Source organism: Nicotiana tabacum, chromosome 18 (genome assembly GCF_000715075.1).
Source record: "Nicotiana tabacum cultivar K326 chromosome 18, ASM71507v2, whole genome shotgun sequence".
Lineage (NCBI taxonomy): Eukaryota > Viridiplantae > Streptophyta > Magnoliopsida > Solanales > Solanaceae > Nicotiana > Nicotiana tabacum.
Genome location: NC_134097.1, coordinates 74,262,663 through 74,271,217, shown reverse-complemented (window position 1 = coordinate 74,271,217; position 8,555 = coordinate 74,262,663).

The following is an 8,555-nucleotide window of genomic DNA, read 5'->3' as shown; positions in this document are numbered from 1 at the left end:
ATTTGGATAGGCTTCAGGCGCTTTGAAGGTAAGCTCCGGGAAATAATACTGGTTGTCCTGCGCTTGGAACACAGGTTCACTCGGGGATTTATGGAGTGCAGCTGGTGGAGGTGCCACAAAGACAGGGGTGATTGGCGGAGGAGGGTATGGAATTGATTTTGGGGGTGGAGCTTGTGGCGTATGAGAAGTAGTGCCATGGTAGTGCTGATAAATGGGAAAACCTGGATCGGTGGCGGGATGATCCTGAGACTGAGATAATGGTGGGGTAAAAGCCGGGTTAGCAGGGTAAGCTGGCGGTGATTGCCCTTTGGACCAAGCCTGGTACATTTAGGCCATTTGTTGCTTAAGCTTGAGCATCTCCTCTTTCATTTTATAGACGTCCAACTCCTCTACCTCAACACTAGTGTCGACATCTGGGATAGACATGATTTCTGGTATTGGTCCCTTTGATCTAGTTTGGTAATGATAATGTGCCAGTATCCTCTAAATAAACTAACTACTTGAATTCTCTGGAAAACAATAAACTTGTTAGTTTTTAGAGTTTAACACATATGTAATTACACGTTGGGATGCAATGCACCTAGGCAATTAACCATTTCTATCATGCATTTGCTTCGGTTGTGTGCGTCATTCCGGCCTCTCACAATTGTGCCCCTTCTTTTAAGCTTCCTTTATTCTATCCTTCTTTATTCATTTTTCATTTTCCCCTTTTCTTAGTGGTGGTCGAATCCTATAGAGATTGCATACGTATCATGTCCCCGCATGAATCAGACCGTGCGTAGTTCTATCCTATAAGTGCGAAAAGCAAAGAGACAATTTTTGGACATTTTCGATTTTTCATTAATAAACATTCTATTACAAACCAGACGCTTTTGGAAAGGAAAATAACAGACTCGAAACCAAACCAAGTCCGAACTCAATAACTTCTGACAGACTCTGATGCGAAAGAAAAAACGGACTCTTAAGGAACAAGAAAATGCAGATTCAAACTATGAACACATTAAAGTTTTAAATTTGGGTGCCCGCGGGGCGTCATTCGGCCTCGCCGCGGGCTTAGGTGTAAGGCCCCTTTCCAGCTGTTCCAATTCACACATGATTTGCTTCACAAATATCATCACTGTCGGGAAGAAATTAGTGTGGGTCATGTTTTCACACACCCGACATTTCCTGGTAATAGCATGAGCAATAGTCAAAATCTTGTCCCTGGTTCAGTCTTTCTCTAGGAGTAGGCATTCTATCTGATCCCCTCTAGCCTTCAAAACCCGAGAATCATGCAGATGTTGTTTCTGTAACTGTTGTATTTCATCTTCCATCGAGGCCATTAGATTATAGCAGTGTTTACTTTTGGTTTCAAAAGCCTTGGCTTGTTTAGCCTCCTTGCTCTCCAGGGTGGTCACCTTCCTTTTTAGACCGGCAATGATCTTTTCATAATCTTTCCTCGACTGCTATAAGTACTGTGTGCGCTCTTTTGTTCTTTTTGCCCATTGTGCCTGAAGTTGTTCTATGGTACCCTCAGATTTCTTCAAATCATTCCGACACTCACTGATTTCTTTTTTTCAACCCTTTTATTAATCGCTCATCCGATCGACTCCTTTGTTGGTTGTCAGCATCTATCCTTATTTGTCGGATTGGGCTTTCAGCGCCTCATTTTCTTGGGCCAATTTGTTCTTTTCTCCTTGATCGGCGTCAACTTGCAGACTATTTTCAAATTCCAGGTCTCTAATCTGTTGTTTCAGCTTGCCTATTTCTACCCTGTAACTCTCTTCTTTAGCCAACCAATCTCACTGTTCTTGCGACGCCTTGATGAACTCCTTGAGATGGGGTCTTTTGGCCGGTCTCCCAAACTCGATTTCTCTCCTAAACCAAGCAAGGTATCCCGGCGAAACTTCACCCTTGGACCGATCACGTACACATGTATTTGCTGTTAAGTATTGACACTCGCTCCAAATTTGTCGGACTGCTGCTTCATGAAATTGTCCCTTGGGCCCGATCTCGACTACTTGGCCACTGAGATCTTCATATTTCGGAACTATTTGGCATCTCCCCAACTGCCTCAAAACTCGATAAGGGGCATAGGGCTGGATACTCCTGAGCCCCATCAAAAGGAAATGGGGTCCAGTGGCTGGCATATATATGATTTCATCCACAGGAAACCATCCAAATGTCCATTTTATTTGGCCCGCAGTGTTAGAACGGAGGTGCGCTGTCCACTCTGTGAGCCCTTCTGGTAAGCTGATTCCGTCAACCCTCGTAGGAAATTCCTCTATGTACGTTTTCTCCGTCGACCCATAACTCATAAATTGGGGACGACGACATAGGTGCTCGATCATCCACATCTGCAGCAACGCGTTGCACCCCTCAAAAAAGTTTCCCCCAGCTTTGCAGGCTGTGAGAGCGCGGAAGATTTTAGCTACTATCATGGGTGCGAGGGTGCTATTGGCCTAAGTAAGTAAAGTGCTGACAACCCCAGATACTCGTATGTCAATGTTCCCGTCTTTTCTAGGAAACACCAGGAGTCCCAAAAAGGCTACCATGAATGCAAAACACCTATGTTCTTCCCACTTAAGGCGGTTTCCTTTGCTACAGATTTTGTTTTCCAGTTTGTTGAACCCCAATATGTGGACATATCTGTTGTATATAAACCACAAAGTACAAAAACCAGCTGCCAAATCTGGATTGTGGACCACCCTGCTTATTTTCAAAGAGTCTAGGAACCTGTGTACGGCTACGGCCCTTGGAGCGATCAGGTACTGGTGTCTCAGAGGAACCTTGGGAACCCCGATGTATCCGGCTATTTCTTCCAATGTTGGGGTAAGTTCAAAATCCGAGAAGTGAAATACGTTGTGAGCCGGGTCCCAGAATGCGACCAAGGCCTTTATGATATCCCCCTAGGATTAATCTTCAGCAACCCAGTGAGGCCTCCCAGGTATAGATTGACTGTGTCGCGCCCTGATTCGCCCAAGTCATCCCACCACATGTGCAACTCCAAAGGGATCTTGTTCATAATTATTACGTGCAAATTCTAACTTGTGCTCATTCTGCACATTTATTAGGGTGGTTAAGCAAAAATCATGATTCAATTGACTCAAAGATAACATGGACACTTTTCTCTTTTTTTTTTCTTTTTTTTTCTTTTTTTCTTTTTTTTTGTATTTGAAATAAAACCCGATTTTGCCAGTACGGCCTTTCAGCACCTCGGGGTCGAAGATTTTAAGGCTGTGTCGGCTAACCGGTGAAAGCCTAAAAGATGACCACAGGCGGCTGTTCTTGCAAAAATAGCCTTTCGGCGCCCTTTTAGGGACATTCGGCTATTTCTAGCAAGAATGGCATCACCCTAATTATTTTCGAATAATTTTTTTTTCTTTTGGCTAATTTCGCAAAAAGTGAAGTTGGACCCGATGGGAGTTGCCTACGTATCTCACACCCTGTGGGAATCAAACTGGCGTAGTTCGGGCCGATAAAACAAACTTCTTTTGAAAACCATACTCTTTTCATTGGCAAATAAAACTATATATTTTTTTTTCTTTTTCTTTTTTCTTTTCTTTTTTTTTCATTTTCTCAAAAATTCGGCAGAGTTTCGACACTATTTGGACATTGGTTTTTCAAAACAGGCGATTAACTCTCTATAACCCTCATACTTCTATTTCTCTTTCCTCAAAATATTCAAAAGTCGGTCAGCATGCAAGTCCGAAGAAAATAAATGCACAAGTAGCAAGTAAGATGCATCAGGATGATCTTTTCCATTTTTGGTACACCTGTCCCAGACAGACCCAACCCATGTGTTGAGCCTCCAAAGTCAAATGCACGTGATGCAAACAAACGTTCCTACTAGGGAACCGGTATGAAGCTGAGTTATTCTAGGTTCATAACCTGGGTATTTGTTCTAGACTGTGTACCCGAGCGGATAACTCGAGTCGAGGAGGGGGCTACGTACCGGGAACCAAAAGGCCATCCGGCTTAGTAACTTGTCCGAGCCTCTTTCTTATTTCAAGGTATGACGCTAACAGAATAGGGAGTCTCGACCAGTGAGCACATCCCCAAAGGTGAGAAGAAAAGGGTTCAGTAGCAGTTTATATACAGTTTAGATAATATCAAAGCGGTAAAAGCAACATTTAGCACATTAGGCCCAAACATGTAAAAAATCAGATAAAACAAGCCAATTATAACAATTATTTAAAGCTCGAATTCTGAACCCTGAACCAGAGATTCTGGGTTCGATCCCCAGCAGAGTCGCCAGAGCTGTCACACCTCCTTTTTACCTGTGCCCGCAGGAGCGTAAGGGAGTTTTTCCAATTAAAGGACAATCGAAACAGGATTTTATTTAAAGATTCAGAGTCGCCACTTGGGAGATTTATGGTGTCCCAAATCACCGGTTGAATCCCGAATCGAGGAAAAGATTGACTCTGTATTACAGTCCGCGAACTAGAAATCCGAGTAGGGAATTCTGTTAACCCGGGAGAAGGTGTTAGGCATTCCCGAGTTCCGTGGTTCTAGCACGGTCGCTCAACTGTCATATTCGGCTTATTTATCTGATTTTAATACATGTTGAACCTATGGGCAAATTTTAACTTTTTACCGCTTTTATTATTATTATTTTTAACGAGAATTGCAACGTCGTGAAAGTACATCTCAAACCACGTCACATCAATGCACCCGTGGTTATTGACATATTTCAACTCTGTTGAGATTTGGATTTGGGTCACATAAATGTGCACCCGAGTTTAAGAAAGTAAATTATTAAAAGTGCGTCTATAATGACTAGCGCATTATTATCTTTGGGGAGTGCCGTGAAATTCACTAAACGGCCCATCCCGAATTCTAAATATTTCATTTTAACCATTTATTGAGGGCCCCACAATTTATGCGTCTATTTGGCGAGGCTCACTCATCTATTATTTATTTTAAAGGGAAAATCCTAAGGTAACTATGATTTCTATTTTTGTTGATCTCTAATAAATAAACAAGTACAGGTCCTAATCGATTTGTTTCGGGGTTGGAGCAGACTAATTGGTGATGATGTACCAAATCCAAACATCGGGCTTCGACACTGGCCATCCGTATATCTCAGCCCGAGTCCAAGCGCATACGGTCATAAAACGGGACCTGGGCTGCACGTTTATCAATCGGGAGATTACACCTCTTGGGGGAAAAGGAATGGTTAAGCCCATGTGATTAAGCCAAACATGATAGTTCAAATTGAGCAAATGACCAGTTAACAATTGTTCTGATGCATTATTCAGATGTTGCTGATCAGATTAACATCTTAATAACTAAGTGAAACTTATCAGGTTTAATGGATAACCAATAGACGCGCACATTCTGATGTTTACTAACATTCTTGTACTAATTTGAAAATACTACTTCAAGCTAATATATCAGTTGATGCTCAAGGTAATCAATCATATGAGGTTACAATTAACTAAGTGGCTGATTGATATAACTACTACAAGCTTTGGCTTTAGGTGAAGGTGCATCAACCTGTATTCATATTAACAACCAGATTACCAATGACCAATTCAAATAGTTCACTCAATTGGTGCAGCCTAGTACAACTACCTTAACTACAGCAATCCATATATCAGTCCTCAAATTGCAATTAACATCTATTGCACAATAAACGGATCACAGAAAAAATTTCAAAATAACAGCTATCGAACATGCAAATCCCTAGTTAATAAGGAACACAAGTTCTCATACTACCTAATAGTCTGTACCAAATGATAGTTAACACAATCCAATTGCAGTTCAAATTATACAACAGCCCTGTTCGAATCTGGTTCATATGATTACAAAACTAATTTTTGTTCCACACAATTGAACTAGAGTCCAAGTCCAAATCACAGAAAATGAATCAATTTTTTTTAAAAAACAACAGAAGACATTTGGTCGATCTTCATTGATTTTATGTTTCAATCATGTGAAGCTATAGCCATAGAGTCTCGAGTCGTGTACCTGGAAGTTGAAGTATAAACCAAAAAATGAGGGGGTCAGTCAAACAGCAACAACAAATGACCAATCCAGCAGGGTTCAACAATGACAATAGGAGAATTTTCAGAAAACAAATGACACCAGAGAATCCAAGAATCAACCCAGCAATCAATAAGCCCAAGCAAATAACCAATCAACTCAGTCGAGCAAACCAGATTCAACTTGAAATCATATTCTTGTACCTTTCAAGCTTCAGTTACTCAACAATACCGAGAAAACCTAAGCTATTTTAATCCTAGATGAACTAGAATCAGAAAACTTCCTCAATGGAATGATAATATTTTTTCTTGTGTGTTTCTCTTCCTTTATCATTTTACTCTCTCTTTTCAGATTTCTCCTCTCTTATCTTGTCCCCCTTTCAGATTGCTCTCTTTTTTTAAGGTCTGCCCCTTTCAGATTGCTCTCTTCTTCTTTTGTCCCCCTTTCAGATTGCTCTCTTCTTTTAAGGTCTGCCCCTTTCAGATTGCTCTCTTCTTCTTTTGTCGCCCCTTAGTTCTGTCCTAAGTCCCTCCACTTATACCCAAACACTGGCCTTGCCAACTCTCAAGAGCACTCAGGCAGAATTAAGAAACTAATTCTGCCCATGATCTCTTTTAGAATTCCACAAGAGTCTCTTTTTCCCATTATCCCTTGTCCTTTCCTTATTTAATGTTCAAACAGGCATGAGCCACATATTTTAATCAATCCCTTTTAAGCCTTCCCCTACTATTATATTTTGTTTCCCATTAGCACTAAACAAATGCATTAATTTAATGTTAATTAAGTTCTTTACTGACAGCCCACTTAGCAAGACCATTTTGCCAAACTTTTAAACCCCAAAACTACCCCTGAAATTACTGTGATTTACTGTCCTAGTCCAATCCCCTGTACCTCATCAGCTAAAACCAATCTACTTAATCAAATAACTAAGCTGATTCCTAATTGATCACAGAACTATAGCAGCTATAACCAATCTAATTCAAATTCACCTAGCAGTTTGAACTTAGAACTCAGATTAGATCAAATAGCAGACTGATGTAAAACTGCTAAGATGCACATGTATATGGGAATAACTGACTGCATTCACAATTCTAAACCAATACTTGCCTAAAAATGAATGAAACATTGTAATATCCCAAATTCATATGCAACAAACTGATTGGCAACGGAGAGGAAAGAATCAAACATAACCTAATAAGACAATTTGAATCTACAGTAATATCAAACGATCACAGTTTTATACAATCACCCACTGAACTTGTCTAACTCAAAATACTCAACAATGTAAAGAAGAAACTAATCCAGAGTGCAACCAAACATACAGGGGTTCGAGCGATTCCAACTAAATCCTATCAACTATGAAATCCAATTAATACAGTGACGAAAATTTGGACCAGAAAAAGGTCCGAAAAAGGAGGAGGATTAATTAACAAACATAGCAAGGAAACCTAATTAGGCAAACAACAATCAAAGAAGAAAAAGGAAAAAAAAAGAGAAATACCTCAAAAATCAGAAACCCAAATGAACTCCGTTCTCATTGACACTTCGTCTTGAAATTTTGAAGCCCAAATGGACCTTAATCGAGTGTTATCGACTGAGAACACTCGACTAAAGTCGGTTAAGACCTCAAACCCTTAACTTCGTACACAGTCTGAAGCTGGTCCCTCTAGGGTTTGCCTTCGATTTGAAATTCGAAAAGCTCTAACAAGATTTGGACGGAACCTGGGTGGGATTTGGGACGGGGGTAGCTAGGTGGTTCAGTGGTGTAACTTTGGGACTGATTGGGTAGGTTTGAGGTTTGAGGTCGTGCCTTCGATCTGAGATTCAAAGCAGTCGGCCACGATTCGGGGGTGATGGTTAGAGGGGTTAGGTTGGGGAGGTCGAGGGGAAGCTGTGGTGTAATTTTGGTGGTCATTGGATGGATTAGGGTTTGGTTTGATTCTTCGATCTAAGATTCGAATCGTTGGGTACTGATTCGAGGAAAGCTGATATGGGATTTGGAAAAAGGACGTCGTGGGGAGGCTATAGTGTAATTTTGGGGCTGTTTGGACCACCGGAACCGCCGTGAGGCGATTTACGGTGGACGGAGGGCGGTGGTTGAAGGCGGCGGGTGTTGGGGCCTATCTCTAGGTTAGAGACGAAGGCGAAGGGGGGTATGGCTTAGGGGACAGGGTATGGTTTAAGGAATATATAGTGGGGTGGGGATTTGATTTTTGCCGTTTGATCATTCACGATCAACGGCCCTGATCACTTTACTAATGAGAAACGGTGTCGTTTGGAGTAGTACTGGGGATCGGGTTAGACCGGGTACAAGTAATGGGTCAAAAACGGATTATGGGAGGGGTGATCTGGACCGTTCGATCAAAACAAATCAATGGATTGGATCTATTGGCCAGATACAACGTCGTTTGGATATATCTGGAGACGGACTGGACCGTTTGATCGTATGAGATTGACGGTCCAGATTCACAATGCCCAAACGATATCGTTCTGGGTTGGTCGCCGGTGGACTGGATTTGGGGCGGGTATTAGGCTGATTTTCTTGGGTAAGAACTGGGTTTTGGTCTTGGGCTTGGCCAAATTGGCCC